Below are 14393 nucleotides of genomic sequence, written 5' to 3' on the forward strand. Positions count from 1 at the left end.
GATAGCAAAAGCAACACTTTCTTTATTCCATGCACAAATCTTAACAAAGGATTTTGAAATAAGAATCAATCTATATTACAAAAGCATAGACTTACCTCTTTCTCCAGTCATGATAGGGTGATTTATCTCCTCAATTGCAAGTTTTTGAATCCTTTCCCCACAAAACTGCAAGCAGAATCTTTTTTTTGTTGTTGCCAGTATCCTGTTGGTTGAAAATTTTGTACACCTGGGGAATGTACAAAATTATGGTTTCAACCATAGTGTGTGAGTATGATACTCTCCTAATTAGGGAAGACTCCCCCTATCTACAAAATAAACTAATCTAATATGGGCGAGACAACAATCTTTCTTCTTTCAAGAAAAACTATACTCTTTTCTCTTCACAAAAAAGTAATAGCAATTGGAAATAGATAACAACAAATATAGAAAAGAGACTTTTTTGTAGGATTTTTGGAACATAAAGGGAAGCAAAGTTTCCATGAAAGCACAAAGACCTCCGTCACTTCCCTGGGGTAGGAAAATAGAAATGAAAGCACAAAGTCTTCAACACTTCTACTGTCCTATCAACCTTCTCAAAATGATAACAATGTACAACACACAACAACTCAATGTTTGTCTATATAATGCACTTCACCTTACATGTACAAGTCTTAAAAATAAAAGCAACACAAAGTCTACAAGTTATCTCCTTACTTGAGCTTTCTACACTAGCTTCAAATGTGATAAACAACTCAAAGTTTGCAAGACCAAGTATGAAAACCAAACCTATATCTCCAAATGCAATTAGCAGCTCAAAGTTTGCAAGATTGAATTTAAATCCCTCTCGAACAATAAAAAAAAAATTACAATCAACTCCAAAAAATGTCGTCACATAACAACTTGAATTGGCACAAAGTCTCAACACAACTTGCCTCTTTTATTGAAAGCAATTTGATTTACATCTAAGCTCAAAGTTTTAGAGTGCACATATAAACGAACAGAATTTTGTTGCATTGCCAAAATATATCAATTACAATAGACCCCTTCAAGTATTTATATGAGAGGGGTCTTGAGGAAAAGGCGGGAGGATCCCAACTAGCTTGATAAATTCTCTCAACCACCATGACTTATTCCAACTACTAACTAAGACATTCAAAATTACAAGTCCTATTCCAAATTGACTTGTAATTGACTTACTTGTAATTACAAAAGTGCAAGTGATAAACTTGCAATTATAAAATTGTGTTTTTTTTTACAAGTAAACTTTGTCAAAAGGAAAATTACAATTCTAGAACTATTCTATGTGTTCAAAGACACTATTTTAATTACATCATCCTCTATTTTGAAAATATTCATGCTGCTACAAGATACTGTGATCGAGGTAAATGACATCTTGAACTGGAATAAGAACTTGCACCTTTGATAGTCTTTGTGTCTTTAACCAACAAACTCCAACCTTTCACATGGTTGGGGAAGTACTGACTTTTCAAGAGAGAAGTTATTTGCAAAGTTGAAGTAAGAAGCCTATCTCTATCTTGAAAGCATTCTATTCTCTTAGCCATCTCCTTGTGTGGTTTCGTCATGTTGTTGTTCTTTCTCCAATCTTGGAATCTGCTTGCAAAATAAGGATCATGCCTTAATTTATTGATTTTTTAGGTTGTGTGTGCAAACATGACTGATATGGGTAGGGATAAATTGATTCAAAAATGGGCTCACAAGTGAATTTTGGGTTTTGGGGACTTCATAACATGTGTAGAAAAACAAGAGCATTAACTTGTGATTATGGAGGATAAATATGAAACTTCATATGTGTAATGGGAAAATACAAGTTTGCACTTTAATTGGACCCTAGAGACTCATTTTCAAGTGTTTTTGAGTGCATTTTGGACCAATTTCAGGTTCTGGAAGGTTGACTGCAAGTGAATATATAATTGCAATCGGGTTTTAAAATTTTGATTGCAAGTAGAATTTAAAAGGGAAAAATGGATGAAATGGTGAGAAAGGGATTTTGACATGAAGGAGAAGATGGAAGGAATGACCATGTACATGTATGGGAAGGAATATTTTCAGCTTAACAACTTGGGAAAAGGGAAAAACTTCAACTTGTAATCAGGTTTTTAAAACCTGAAATCAAATGAATGAGTCTTATGGAAATTCTTCAACATTTATAATTTTTGTAAAAAGAAGATTAACTCTTTTTACCAAAGGGGGAAGGTCAACATTACCATAGTTACTTGTAATCAAGTTTTGAAAACCCGAATACAAGTAAATAGGAAAAATGAAAGAAGGGAAAATCTTGCACATTTACAACTTGTATTCAATGAACCTTGCTTGAAGAATGCCCTAGACCAAAATAAATGAGCTTGGAAGAACTAAAATGCTCTATAAATAGATGAAGATGCCACCACTTTAGTATTACATGCAGCAAACAAATCGGTTTTGTATTCAACTTAGAACACAAAAACAGGCTTGGAAGGAGAGTCACATTTGATGCCAAACAATCTTCATTGAATGCAGGATGCAAAATGTGTTACAAACATGGCAACAATGGCAAAATATATACTCTCAAAATGTGGAACAAACTCAGTAGAAAACAGAATCAAAATGCCTCACATGTATGCACAATGTGTTTGCCAAAACCATTGAATCTAAAAAACATGGCACCAACCATCGATCTCCAGCTGCATAGCAAGAATGTGGGATGGGTTCAGGGGAATAATGCCAAAAAAATCGGATTTGTGTGAGCAAGAATACAGATCGGTTTCTTTGTCTCCAACTTCAAGCATAACGTGTCCTCCAAAGATGCAATCAGGTTTCTAAAACCCCTTTGCAATTTTTAAATTGCATCACTTTTTCCTTCACTTGAGCAAATTCGGGTTTCTAGGGAACAAAAGCACAAAAATAAAGAGCAAAACGACAACCCCCATTATAACTAAAACAAATAAAAACATAAAAACTTGTAATAGGGAAATAAAATTTCCATTACAACTAAAAGACATAAAACATAAAAACACTATAAAAACTTAAAAAGACTTGTAATAGGGAAGTAAAATCCCTATTACAACTTAAAGGCACAAAGTAGGAACTTTTATGAGAACTTACAAGTTCTCATTAAACTTGTATTTTTAATTTAACTTGTAATTTGTCTAAAAAGTTCCTACAAACAACTTAAAAGACAAAAAGGGGAAAGGGGAAAGGGGAAATAAAAAGCAAGTTACAAGTTACAAGTCTTTTAAAAAGTTCACATGTAATTGCTAGAAAAAACCTCTACAACACTAAAACATAAAGGAAACTCTAAACTTGTAAAGGAAAGAAAATTTTTCACTTATAGTCCAAGAGAATAAAACTCGATTTTGAAGGAAAAACATAGAAAACGAATTCACAATAAAATTTGAAACAAGGATGAATCGAAGATCAGTCCAGTTCAACAAAAAACAAAAATTTTGCTTTGGGAAGCATGTCTTGGAACAAAAATGACGTATTTTAAGAAAAAAATTATAAGGATTGTCACATTTTTAAAAATCCAAAATTTCAAAAATGAGGACAACATATCCAACCCCATTTATGTCTATGGAACAGGAACGAAGGGAAGTCATTTCCTTTTTTTTTATTAATTTCCATTATCATCTCTTCTAAATTTATCGCCGCCCACCTGAGTTTCAAATGAGTTGTATTTAGTTTCTCTTTATTAAATTTTCATGCTTTCCTTTTTAAATTCGATGGGAAAGCTTTTTGTAGAGTATTTTAATATCTACCCTTGCATGGTTTTCTTACGTGGATAAGCGGAGTTTATTTGAATTTCTTTTTAAAAAACTACTAATTTTAAAGTAAACCTCATTTAAAGATCACGTGGAGTAAGTCTCTTATTTATTTATTTAAGAAGTGTGCTCTCTTTAAAAAAACTATTACTTTTATAAGCATGTAAAATCATTGACCATAAGCACTGATAAACAATAGAATACACCCATCAAACTGCCTAAAAGAAAATACATGACAATTAAACATCATGTATATGAATTAAATGAAAACATTAGACACACTCAAACTCAAGGCATAATGATCCCACAAATTACACCCACAAAAGATGACACACAAAATTTAGCACTGAATTAGAAGAAAACTAAATCCTTAATTTATCAGAAGTTCTCATCATGTCAATATGCTCATTATTCCAAATCATTTTGTTCAATATTATCGAGGTAAAGATGATGTATGCACCAATGATAACTTTCTCCATATTTGATGTGTGCATAAGATCATGTTCTTAATGTAGCAAGTTTGTCTGAACTAATGAAGAGCCCATTCTATCTCAATTATTTTTAGAATGAGTAAATAACTTTGAAGAAGCAGTATCATCATCCATTCTTTTTTTTTTCATTGAATCAATGAATTCTCATTTCAAAATTTACCAACATTTCTAATTTGCATGTCAAAATGCATCTTTTAAGGACTTGAACAAAAATTTTGTCAAAGATTTGGAATGCTTAAAAATAGTTGTAAATAGAATTTTTTTTGTCTAACCTAATGTGTCTATATGACACATAGTTTTCATTAATAGGATTAGATGGTTTCGGATTTGCTTATAGATAATGATTATGATCTATGCCTTCATTATTCGTGAAGTGAGAATGTCTTTTAAGTACACTAATGTGGATTTCAGTTGTTTCTTTTAAGGAAAATGAATGAAAAACCTTAGGTGACTACAATAAAACATTTATGCTCCCCATTTTGTCAAAATATGTTGGAATCCCTGCAATAGCGATCTTTAAAAGCAACAAGGGGCCTATTATTGCCGAAAATAGCATAGAACTGTTATGAAATTGTGTAAGGACCATGTTTTACTGAATCTGCACCAAAACCTTTTAAATAATGCTTCTGGTTGGTGTCGACCTTGTATAATCTTCTAACTAATTTTGAATCTTTGCAGTGCTGCCATATTTTATGGAAAAGTACAACAGATTCTTTGTTTGAACGCCAATTTGTGAACCTGGTTTCAACTTTGTCTGGAAGCCCTTGTAAGATGGTCTTGTATAGCTTGTAGTTGCAAAGACTTCTTTGGTTTTCTTAGAACCATATATTAACTAATATTTATTTGATTTGAATTGGGTTATTTAGAGTTATTTGATATGAAAAAATGTCTGCAGCTATTTTTATTTTTGTAAGAGGAGAAAATTGAATTTTCTTTTCGTTATACTTTTCTTTGTATGTTCAAGTTATTGTCTGTCATCTTGCTTTTATTTCAATTCCTTTGTTTATTTTGAACTTAATATATTTATCGAATCGTAGAGAGTTAACTTGTAGTTTATTTCTTTTGGTGTTTTTCAGCCTTTGAGCAAGAGTTGCTTTGAGGGCATGTATTGGATCTTGCATGATAAGTACCATAGGCTCCTCACTTTGTAGAGATAAATTAGGCATTTTTCTTTAGATACATGAATCCCAAAGAATTACAAAGTTGTTTTTATGATTCCAGAGAGATGAGAACTTACTACAGAGATGTTACACTCTAGGAGTATTTTGCTTCACTTGATCTTTGTGTGCATCGACACCATTTGATTTTCTTTGTAATTTTTTAGGTTTTATTGTTGCCTTTTTAAAGAATTCTTTCTATTTCCAGTCAGCTTTCTTACATTTGAAACATGCAGCTTTTAGCTAAAAAAGGTTCTCATTGATCATCACATTCATTAAAAATTATCTTCTTATTTTTTCACATTTTAAGCTCACAATGTGTCCATAATGTTTACTTCATTTGTTTAAATACTTTTGGTTTGCTGAATTTTTCCCCAAATGATTTTTGCTTCTTTAGGATTCATTATAATAACTAATATTAGAAGTGGAACTTTAAGCAAGATATTTGTATGCCTTTAGTAAAAAATATTTTATTTTTCTTATTTTTATGGGTGAGTGAACTCTCATGTGCTCCAGTTTCTCCATCATGTTGATCGATAACACTTCACCCTGACAATGTTTTAAGTTAACTTTTACATCCTTTATTGACATAAAATAAATAAAACTTATTTTTTTGTCCACAAAATTTACCTTCTAGACTTGGTGAAGGTCAAAAGTGGACAATCAGAAGTGGACAACTTTGGAGCACAACAGAGTAATTTTCCCTTTGCCTTATAAGCCACATGGAGTTAAAATGCTTTATGATGGGAAGCCAGTTGATCTTTCTCCCGATGAAGATGAGGTGAGATCTTGTTGGTTTTTATTTTTGTCCTTTTTTGTGTTTTTCTATGTAACATGCTACAATGTTACTACTTTTTTTCAGAATTTTTGTAAGTGTGATTCACTTGTTTATTGAGCTTTTTGTTTTTTTGTATATTTATTTACATTGTTATCTATAATCTTGTTCAATATTCTAAGAATATGTAGATTCTTCTATGTTTTGATTTTGTAGGTTGCCACTTTATTTGCAAAAGTGAAAAGTACAGCTTATGCTACAAAACCAATTTTTGTAGAAAACTTTTAGTGTGATTGGAAGCAAGTTTTGGGGAAGAAACATGTCATCCAAAAGTATTAATGGCATCTTAAAGAAGAAGAAAAGAAGAAACAAATGAGCACAAAGGTAAGTTAATATGCTACATGAATATTGTTAAGGTAGATAATCATTTTGTCAGAATTAGACAAGTCAATGTATGAATATTTTTTTCTCAAGTATGTTATGAGAAATTTTTAATGATATTGCTTTGTTTTAGAATGTTTTCATTTAGTTTATCACCTATGCCTATATCGGTTGTAAATTTGCATTCTCTTCCCTTTTTTCCTATCTCTTATTTAGATGTAAGTTGCTACTTTAGTATAGCTTAGTGCATTTTTAGTAATTTCATAGCTAAGGATATAAACAATGTAAAATCATTAAGAAATATTTACAATTTAAATGCAGTTTTAGTTAATTTTGTTGCAATTGTTTATGTTAGAAATAGGATTTTTTCAAATGAATGTAGAATTCTTTTGCAACAGATTTTTGATGTTTTATGATGTTTTTTGGATTTTGTGATTGTTTGAATGTTTTTGGTATTGTGTGATTGTTTTGAATGTTTTTGGTATTTTGTGAGACAATTTTGAATGAAGAACCCATTGAATCACAAGTAATGTAGAATCCACTTCTATCAATAGGTTAAGGGCATTGGCCCTAGTGTTAGACATGACTATGAAAAAAAGTGGGATGCAAGACGCATGAAGTAATTTTCTTGATTGCAGATCAATAACAAACCATGGTTTGGGTGGATGGATGTGTGTATGTAATGAATGTGATCGCAACAAGCCTGAAACAAAATGGAGCCAATCAGAACAAAATGGAGCCATACCCTTTACGAGTGGCACCTCTTTGCTAGGTTTTCACCATCACACTTACCCAAGGTGCCACCAGAGTGGTTGTTCACCATTTGGATGTGTGATTTTTCTTTACTATTTTGATGTTTTTGTATTTTCTTCAGGACATTTTTCTGAATGTTTTTGGTATTTTTCCGGTATGTATGGGAGCTTGATGCTCTATACATCTTATGTATAAAACTATTTGAGGTGCATGTTGTTGATTGGATCTTCTAGCGGTTCTCATTCTGAAGTAGCCAACTGATACGCCCCAGACCCAAATACAACAATGATAACATATGGACCTAGCCAGTTTGATTCAAAATTTCCCTGATGTTCTCTGTTTGGTTGGTTACGAGGATTCTCTTGAAGAAGAAGATCACCTACCTCAAATGTATGAGGTCTAACCCGATGATTATCGCTTCTTCTCATGCGTTGTTGATAGGCTTTGAGGTGGTTGTATGCAGCTTGTCATTTCTCATCAAGTAGTTCCAAGTCTTGAAGACGTGATACTCTGTATGCTTCATCATCTATCATATTATGCAAGGAAACCCATAGAGATGGTATCTCAACCTCGATGGGAAGGATGGCTTCTGCACCATAGACTAGTGAGTAAGGAGTTGCGCCTGTAGGGGTTCGAATACTAGTTCGATACGCCCATAGTGTTGGATTTAATTGAACATGCCAATCATGACCGACATCATTGACTGTCTTCTTGAGGATTCTCAATATGTTTTTGTTTGATGCTTCGGCCTGAACATTTCCTTGTGGGTAATAGGGAGTGGAAAAGCAGTGTTGGAAGTGAAACTTCTCACAAAGTTCACAGACATCTTGATTCCTGAATGGAAGACTGTTATCTGTGATGATGGACGTGGGTACACCATACTGGTAGATGATGTAATTGAGAATGAATGAGGCGATCTGCTTGCCAGTGACTTGGGTAAGTGGAACAACTTCGATCCACTTTGTGAAGTATTTGGTGGCGGTAATAATGAATTTGTGGCTGTTTGATGAAGATGGATGGATTTTACCCACGAGGTCAAGTCCCCATTGAAAAAAAGGCCATGGTGTTGTGATTGGTTGTAGTTCCTGTGCTGGTGCATGTATCAGGTCTCCATGAACTTGGCATTTCTTACACTTTCTGACAAAGTAGTAGGAGTCTTTTTCCATGGATGGCCAATAGTATCCAACTCGTATGATCTTCTTGGCTAGTGATGGGCCACTTGAGTGAATCCCACAAATTACTTCATGTACCTCTTCCAAGGCCTTTGTTATCTCATCTTGTTCCAGACATCAAAGGAGAGTACCATCAAGACTGTGTCGGTATAGGGTTTCAACAATAATGATATATCGAGCGGTTTGGCGAATGAAGGTTTTACATTGGTTATTCGATTGGTTAGGAGGAAGGGTGTGATCGTGAAGGTAGGTGTAGAACTCACCATACCATGGGGATTGAGAACCGACAAGATGACATATCATCTTGGATTCGAGGATATCATAAGCAGGAATCCAAAGCTATTCGACCAAGAACTCATAGCATGTTGAATTTTGCAGAAGATCTAGGAGAGATGCAATAGTAGCCATAGCGTCAGCAGCTCGATTTTGATCTCTAGGTATCTACTCAAAGGTGATAGTAGTAAATGATGCCTTTAGACAGTCCACCATTTGCTTGTATGGCATGTGTTTGTCATCCTTGGTTGGATATTCATTGGTTGCTTGTCAAATGACCAGTTGACAGTCACCATATAGTGGCAGTTCTTGTAACTTCCATTGTATGGCTAGCCTGAGTCCTGTGATCAAGGCCTCATATTCTGCTATGTTGTTTGTGCATGGAAATGTGAGCTTTTAAGACTTTGGGATGCTATCACCTTGAGGTGTGATAAACAGAATGCCCACCCTCAAGCCATGCCTAGTGTATGAACCATCAAAGTATAGTTTCCATGGTTGTGCTTCTGTGATCATGAATATCTCTTCATCTGGAAAATTGGAAATGAGAGGATGATTGCCTATGAGTGGTGCATCGACCAACTGATCTACATTAACTTTCCCTTTGATAGACTTACAATCCAAATACTCGATGTCAGATTCAGTTAGAATCATCACCCATTTGGCTAAGCGACTAGTCAATGCGGCTTTACTGAGTAAGTACTTGAGTGGATCGATATTTGCAATGAGTTGTACCTTGTGTGTTAATAGGTGGTGCCTTAGTTTAGGGGCTACCAAGATTACTGCTATGCAAGCTCGCTCAATAGGGGTTTAATTGAGTTCATAGCCAACCAGTGTGCGAGAGATGTAGTAAATAGCACACTCTTTCCCTACTCCATTGTGTTGTGCCAATAGTACACCCAAGGCTGTATTAGTTGCTGAAATATAGAGGAATAGAGGCCTACTTGGATCTGGTGGGATCAACAATGGCGTATTCATGAGATAATCTTTAAGCATCTAGAATGCTTGCTGGCATCTAGCATCCCACTAAAAGTGGATATTTTTGTGTAGAAGGTGTGTAAATGGGTGGCACTTATTTGCCAGTTGTGCAATGAATCTTTGGATGGACTATAGCCACCCTTGTAATGTCCTTAGTTGACTGATGTTCTTTGGTGGTGGCATGTCCATGATTTCCTTGACCTTTGCTGGATCAACCTCAATGCCTTTTCTTGAGACAATGTATCATAGAAGTTTCCTTGAGGTTACTCCAAAGACACATTTCTTTGAGTTGAGTCAAACATGATATTGTTCTAGTCTATCAAATATTTTCTCTAATATGTCTAGATGACCTTCTCTTGTGAGTGATTTTGCTAGTAAGTCATCAACATAATCTTCCATTATGGTATGCATCATATCATGGAAGATAGTGGTCATTTCCCTTTGATAGGTCACTCCTGCATTCTTGAGACCAAAAGGCATTACATTCCAACAGTATGTGCCCCATGGACATGTGAAGGTTGTCTTATGTTGATCCTCAGGTGTGATCATTATCTGATTGTACCCTGAAAAGCCATCCATGAGTGAAAGCATGGCATGTCCTGCTATTAGGTCCACTATTATGTCAATGTTTGGTAGGGGTAAGTCATCTTGAGGACATGCCTTGTTTAGATCTCTGAAGTCAGTACAAATATGGATGCCCCCATTTGGTTTACTAACAGGCACAATATTGGAGATCCAATCTGCATAATCAATTGGTCTAATAAAACCAACATCCAGCAGTTTCTTAAGTTCTGCTTTGACTAGTATTACAATCTGAGGATGCATCTTGCAAAGTTTCTGCTTGACAGGCTTGGCTCCTACAGTGACGGTGAGGTGATGCATGACTAAATCCAAATCAAGACCAGACATGTCTGCATATGACCATGCAAAGTTAATATGGATTTTTTGGAAGAATTCAATAAACTTGGGCTATTCCTCTGAAGTAAAAAGAGATGCCAGATGTATGTGGTGAGGAGTTTCAGGAGTCCCAATGTTGTATCATTCCTATTGTGTACTAGAGGGGAGAATGTCAAACCTTTCATCCTCAGGCACCTTAGAGAGGTTTTCACCATTGGATACGCTCTTTCTTTTTACTTTTGTGGGATCAAACAATGCCACAATGTGGTTTTCACTGGAAGATCCATTTTTTATTGTAATGTTTTTGCATCTGACAGGTTTGGCATCCACCCCAAAGTATGTTGCGCTATTAAGTTCTATGGAGAATCCAGCTTTGTGATCCCCACTTGGTATGTTATCCCGTAGTTCCAAAAAGTCAAAGATTGCCTCATCATTTTGGAAGTGATCAAGACATGGGGGATTAGGTTGGTTCCATTTGATGAGTTCAGGATGGATAATGGGAATTACCTCATTGATTAGGTTGAGTTCGTTAGATGTGTCAGTGAGGGTTAAGACATTGTGGTGAAGGTTGTTGATGGTACTCTCCCTGTCAGAATTAGGCGTAGGATGTGACGTAGGGTCTGTGGAAGAAGTTTCCAGTTTAGGAACCCAAGAGGTCTTTATCTGTGCTTCTCCGTAAGCAAGGATGTCTTTGTGGGGTGGAGGTGGTGATGTATCTTCCTCATCTAAAGTGTTAAGCTGCACTGAATCAAATTCCCACTCATGCTAGTCAGTTTCTCTTTCCAGTAGTTGATTACTGTACCATACTGGGATATCTTTTGAGTTAAATACTGTAGGTGTGATTGGTTGATGTACCTTTGTAGATGAAATGATCGGTGTTGTAGAAAGAATTATGGGGATCAATGAATCCGATACAGGGAGGATTGGTAGTGTTGAATTTGCTGCTTTTGCTGGAATTGCCAGTGTTGTCGATACTGCCAGGAATTTTGATATAGTTGTTGCTGCTAAGGGGACTATTGATGTTATTGCTACTGCTGATGGTGTTGCTGGTTCGATTGATGGGATGACTAGTGTTGTAGATGGGTTTGCTGGGATTTTTAGACTCAATGGGGCGGTTGCTATGTTTTTGGGTGCTGCTTTTATAGTCAAAGGCGACCTCTTTATAGTAGGTTGATATAGTGGTTTGCTGGGTTTCCCTTTAAATCTGAGTTTAGGAAGGATCTCTTTTTGAAAGCCTAAGCCTGTGTTATCTTTGGGTTTTAATTTCAGTTGCAGCAGCTCATGTTGCCCTTGCTTACAATGCCCCAAAGCACTTCGACCATCATATCCCATTCTTTGCATAATGAGAAGACCTTTTCCATATTGATCTGTGGGAAGCTTAGCTTGTAGAATGTCGATGGTGATAGGATCTTTATAGATCCATTCTACTAAGTCTTCATCTCTGGTTTCCTCTTCTTGACTCTTTCCAAGGATGCAAGGTGTCAAAGTACATGCTGTTTTCACCAATGACGTTTGGAGTACCTGTTGAGGTTTTCCATGTGTTCTAGGAGAAGTGGGCATTTGTCCAACACAAAAGAGTTGGCTTAGATTGTACTCTCCAGGACCTTCTTCTGTTATTTTCATCTTAAGCTTCTCTTGCTTGGGTATAGTAGTGTTTGAACTAGAAAGAGAGGTTGGACTTACGTATGAGGTGGAGGAGATGGCTTCTCTATTGTTGGGAACGGTAATCTCTGGTTGATGACTTATATTATGACAATATGCAAAGGGATTTCAATCCCCCAGGATTGTGATTTCTACACCATTATGCGGGAACTCGATACACTGATGGTAAGTGGATGGAATGGCTTGCATGGCGTGTATCCAAGGTCTTCCCAACAACAAATTGTATGGCAGAGGAAGGTCCAGGACTTGACAGATGATGTGTTTCACCATAGGGCCCACTCGGATTGGTAATACAACAACTCCTTTGGATGAACACGGCATCGTCATAAGCTTTGATTGTAATCTTCTTGTGGGGATCCACTTATTCAATTGCATATCCCAATGCAGTGACTAATTGTAGTGTACAAATATTCAGGCCTTCTCCATTGTCGATCAAGACTTGCTTGATCCTATGCTGGTTGATAAACCCTTCAATGTGGAGTGAGGCATTATGAGGTTGCTGGAAGGATGTGTTGTCACTTTCAGAAAAAGTGCGACAAGGTGATGACCTTAGATTTCCGACCATGGTTTGGAACTGATCTGTATTTAGGTTTGCAGGAATTGACACCTCTTGGAGAGCTTGATCCAAGATTGTTTTATGAGATGGAGATAGGCGCAATATCTCTAAGATAGATATTAGTGCGGGTATTTTATCTAATTGGTCCACAAGGTTATACTGCTTTGGGATAGATGTGGTGCCTTGTGGAGCTACTTTTATGGTAATCTTTTCGCGACGTGTAACAACATTGCAAGTGGAGCTGGGATTTTTTATGGTAATAGTTGCAATTTGTTCACTGGCATTGTATAGGAGATTCATAGTGCAACTATACGTTGCTTGCATATAATCAATGGTGTCTATGTTTCTCCTTGAAGTGGAAGGACTCCTTTGATCTTGTGATGGAAGTGGATTTTTTAACACGAAATGATCATTGGGGTGGTGTCCTTCGATTTTGATTTCACCTCGGTCAATAAGATCTTGAATAAGATCTTTCAATCTACGACAATTGCTTGTCTTATGCCCTTTCCCTTGATGGAAATCGCAATGTTCAATATCCCTCCACCATGAAGGTTTGACTTGAGGTTCATAATTTTATGTTTTGGGTAAGGTTACCAGATTTTGAGAAACCAACTGATGTAACACGATTTAGATGGGTTCTCTTAAGGGAGTGTATGTTTGATTTGGTTTAAAATTTTGTTGACGTTGTCTGGGTTCTTCTTGAGATGTGTTGCAGCCTTGATTTGGAGGAGCAACTGTGTTATTCTTGGGTGGGGGATTCTATCCTGCAAATCGAACCACAAGTTGTGCACTTTTGATAGTTCTTGCATCCACACGATATTTTTGTTTTTGTTCCAGAAATTAGGTTTGTCACTATTGAAGCGTGGATGAGGGCCATCTTTTGGTTCATTGTAGATTTTGATAAGCCCTTTCTTGATGAGAGCCCGCTCACATTTTAAGCCTTTGGTGATCATGTCATTGAAAAAATCTGTGTCTTTTACATCTAGGTGAAATTCCATTTCTTTGTTTAAGTTGGAAATAAATATTTCCACTAGTTCTTGTTCAAGTAACTGAAGAGAACATCTGCTAGACATTTGACGCCATCGTTGCAGAAAGACTAAAAATAGTTCACCTGGTTTTTGTTTAGTGTTGCATAGATCATCCATGGTGATATCACGTTCAATGTTGTGTGAGTATTGTGCTAGGAATTTCTAGATGAGTTCTTCAAATGTCCTAATGCCACCTGGTAATCGGGAAAACCATGATGTGGTTGTTCCTCCCAAGCTTTGGGGGAAAAGGCTCATTAGGATCTCATTTTCCTCTATACTTTTCAAACATGGGTGTTTCAAACCCTCGTGGAAAAGGTGGCATATGAAGATTCCTATCAAAGGGATAGGGACAAATGTCATTGAGTGAAAATTGATTAGTTTTCACACCACTATGAAGTTGTTGGGTGATATTTTCAACTTGTTGCCGCAACATTTCTATTTCATTTGGAGGAGAAGGAGGTGGGGGATTACCTTGATGAAGGTTGTATATGATGTGATCTCGACCTCTTTTTTCCTCATTGCGACTTTGTCATTGT

General features: G+C 36.1%; 1 pseudogene; it reads left to right on the plus strand.

The window, feature by feature from the left end:
* Nucleotides 1-14393, plus strand: part of LOC131056621 (DNA topoisomerase 1 alpha-like) — a 66583-nt pseudogene that overhangs the window by 25459 nt on the left and 26731 nt on the right.

Source organism: Cryptomeria japonica, chromosome 5 (assembly GCF_030272615.1).
Source record: "Cryptomeria japonica chromosome 5, Sugi_1.0, whole genome shotgun sequence".
Taxonomy (NCBI): Eukaryota; Viridiplantae; Streptophyta; class Pinopsida; order Cupressales; family Cupressaceae; genus Cryptomeria; species Cryptomeria japonica.